The 3,924-nt window shown below is 34.1% G+C and overlaps 1 long non-coding RNA gene across 1 annotated transcript in view; it reads right to left on the bottom strand.

Annotated features, from left to right (window-relative positions):
- Positions 1-954: 954 nt before the first annotated feature.
- The window catches only part of LOC105002705, a 5,384-nt gene continuing 2,414 nt past the window's right edge, over positions 955-3,924 (bottom strand). Inside the window, exons 2-3 of the long non-coding RNA XR_827021.1 lie at positions 2,427-2,480; positions 955-1,029 (exon numbers count right to left, since the gene is read on the bottom strand). This is a non-coding gene — a long non-coding RNA (uncharacterized LOC105002705). The remainder of the gene's footprint in view (positions 1,030-2,426; positions 2,481-3,924) is intronic.

The raw sequence follows: 3,924 nt of genomic DNA on the forward strand, positions 1-3,924 counted from the left end.
TACACACACATACAAGCACGCATACATTGCATGAGGTACACATAAACTCATGCATACAGATGCACCATGTCTAAGGTCTCAATTTTGTCCATAGCATGCATGCGTGCTAAGCTGCTTCAGTCGTGTTCAACACTATGCAACCCACTAGTATCCATTTATGTATCCACAAGTATAGATTTATAGGAATTATCTTTGACTTCTTCACATTCATGAATAAAATAATTGAGAAAGAAGCAAATCAATATGAGGACACAATATCAAGAAGGGAGGAGGATAAAGATTTTATACACTTCTATAATTTTGTCTGGAGCTCTAATGATACACATTTTGTAACCAGGAAGTTCAAAGACCATCTTACCAAAGAGAGTAAACACTGTTTTACTAGAATACACCATTTGCTGTCAAAACAACTAAACTTGAAAATGATCCCATATTAGGGGAAAGAGTAGCACTTCCTCTGGGATAAAGATGTATATATAACAAGCATTGATTTTTCGTTGAGGCTTCTACATTTTTCAGAATAAAATAAAAACCTACACTTACACAAGAAAGATGCTCATAAAGAGATAGAAAAACAGCAGAGTATAAGCACTGCTCTGCCCAAAACTATTTTAGCAGTAGTCAGATAAAGCCCAGTATATGTATTAATTTGATATATTCCTTAGTTGAATCTTCTTGAAATTAAAAAATAAGTTGAAGAAATGGCATTGGAAACAGGATGCTATAGTCCTAATAATTATATTATTGTAAGGGAAAAGAATGGCAACATTCTAGAATAATTGCCTCACATATCATGTAAGTGAAAATTAGGTCACAGGCCACACAGTGCACTTGGCTCCTGCTTCTTTTGACACACAGCTGGTAAGAGGAGATATCCATTAGAATCAACGTCCCAGACAAAGTATATTATCTATCTCCATTGCTACTTTATTTGATTATATCATGAGTTCTTGCCAATGAAATAGCAAAATTTATAGATTGTTTCTTGCCTGGAACCGGTTTCCACTGTGACTTTCTCATGACCTCTTTCTGCATGAAAAGGAAAAATATTAAAATCATTTACTTCATAATTTTTGTTAAATTCATTCAATTTCCCAGTTTTCTTACTCTGATGAAATACACATAACAAAATTTATTATCTTAACCATTTTCCAGTGTAGAATTTGGTTGTGTTAAGTATATTCATGTTGTGCAACCATCATGAACAACCATCTTGCAACACTGAAACTCTGTACCTATTAAAAAATAATACCTACGGTTCCCTCTTTTCAATCTCTGGGAACAATCATTCTACTTTCATTTTATTTCCTTTTTAAAAAAATTTCTCCCTTTTCTTCATGCTCCAGTTCCTGGTAGAGCAACCATCTACTCCGTTTCTGTGTTTGGATTTTTTTTTTTTTTTTTGAGTTCACATATAAATCGGATCATGCAATATTTATCTTTATATGTCTGGCTTATTACACTTAGCAAAATGTCTTCCATGCTCATTCATCTTGTCAAAAAAGGTAATATTTTATTCTTTCTTAAGGCTGAATAATATATCATTGTATCCTATGCATATTCTCCTTATATACTTGTCTGTTGATGTTCAATTAGGTTTTTCAATGTCTTTATTGTTGTATAATGCAGCAATGAACATAAGAGTGAAGATATTACTTTGAGATCCTGTTTCCTGCTAGTGGTTTTATGATTTCAGATCTTATGTTTAAGTAATTCACAAGGGAAATAATTCCAGAAGAAAAGTTGGAGCATCAGAAAATAAACAACATCAGAAGTGGTAAATATCTATGTGTATATGTGTAGTTGAATCTTAATTACTCAGTCATGTCCAATTCTGTGACCCCATGACTATAGCTTGCCAGGCTCCTCTTCTTACATGGAATTCTCTAGGCAAGAATACTGAAGTGGGTAGCCATTCCCTTCTCCAGGAGATCTTCCTGATCCAGGGATTGAACCTGGGTCTCATGCATTGTGGGCAGATTCTTCATTGTCTGAGCCATCAGAATAAATATCTAGGTATATAAAATAGGTAACTTTCCTCTTATTTTCTTTTAAAGACATAAATATCTGTTTTATAAAAAATCAAATATTGATGTGTATTTTTCATAAATTACGGAAGGTAGGGGAGTTAAAAGGACCTATGTTTTTGCTGTTTCTATATTTTGAATAAATATAAAATGCAAGAACGATGTAAAGTGTTAGAACTAAAAAGTCAAAGATAAAACAATATCCTATCCTGAAATTATTTGAATAATCCAAAGAAAACTGAAAAGGGCAAAGTACAAAAATCAAAGGAGGTAAGTAAAAATATATACAAAATGGTAGACGTGCATCCAACCATATCAAGAATTACACCAATGCATTGCAGAACATACTCTAGAAGCAAATTGAATGCAGAATATAACTAGAAGAAAGGCAATACTTACACTACTTTGAGTGCTTTTTTAGCAACTTGTCAACTTCCGCGAAACAACAAAAATCTACAAAATAAAAGAAACAAATAATTGGGAAAGAATTTTAAAAGTCAAAATTTGGGTCTTTGCAGAGAGCAACAAAACTGATAAAATATTCATCTATCAGATCAAGAATAATACAGATCAAGAGATATTACAAATCACCAACATTAGGAACAAAGGTAGAGCTGTCACCATAAATTCTGTATATATTAAAAGGATAATGAGAGAAGATTTTATCAACTTATAGGGTAAATTGGACAACCTTTATTAAATTTTTAAAAATTCCTTGAAAATACAACCTACTAGAGGTGATGCAAGAGAAACATAGAATATCATTATCCCTAAGTCTATTAAAGAAATAGAATTTATCAAAACCTTTCCTCAAAAAAAGTCCAGAACAGTGATTTCACTGGTGAATTCTTCTGACTATTTAAAGAAGAAATAACAAGTCTTTTACAAACTCTTGCAAAAAATAGTAAATGAGGAAACATTTATCAATTTGTTTCATGAGATCAATATATATCTGAAAACAAAACCAGGCAAAGATATTACCGAAAAAGTAAGTTTCACACCAACAGCACTAATAAGCAAAAATAAAAGAAATCCTTTACAAAGAAACTGCAACTCCAAATCCAAAATATATGAGAAGACTGGGGTCAGCAGAATTTGTACCCACTGCAAGACTGTTCAATACTCTTAAAGCAATCAGTGCAACTCTTCATATTAATAAAATAAAGGGAAAAAAACAGATAATCATTTCAAGGACTTTTTAAAAAGTGTTTGACAAAATATGCCATCTGTTCATGGAACCCTCTTACACTGTTGGTGGGAATGCAAACTAGTACAGCCACTATGGAGAACAGTGTGGAGATTCCTTAAAAAACTGGAAATAGAACTGCCTTATGATCCAGCAATCCCACTGCTGGGCATACACACTGAGGAAACCAGAAGGGAAAGAGACACGTGTACCCCAATGTTCATCGCAGCACTGTTTATAATAGCCAGGACATGGAAGCAACCTAGATGTCCATCAGCAGATGAATGGATAAGAAAGCTATGGTACATATACACAATGGAGTATTACTCAGCCATTAAAAAGAATACATTTGAATCAGTTCTAATGAGGTGGATGAAACTGGAGCCTATTATACAGAGTGAAGTAAGCCAGAAGGACAAACACCAATACAGTATACTAACGCATATATATGGAATTTAGAAAGATGGTAACGATAACCCTGTATACGAGACAGCAAAAGAGACACTGATGTATAGAACAGGCTTATGGACTCTGTGGGAGAGGGAGAGGGTGGGAAGATTTGGGAGAATGGCAATGAAACATGTGAAATGTCATGTATGAAATGAGATGCCAGTCCAGGTTCAATGCACGATGCTGGATGCTTGGGGCTAGTGCACTGGGACGACCCAGAGGGATGGTATGGGGAGGGAGGAGGGAGGAGGGTTCAGGATG

This window comes from Bison bison, unplaced genomic scaffold, assembly GCF_000754665.1.
Source record: "Bison bison bison isolate TAMUID 2011002044 unplaced genomic scaffold, Bison_UMD1.0 scf7180017856502, whole genome shotgun sequence".
In the NCBI taxonomy this organism is placed as follows: domain Eukaryota; kingdom Metazoa; phylum Chordata; class Mammalia; order Artiodactyla; family Bovidae; genus Bison; species Bison bison.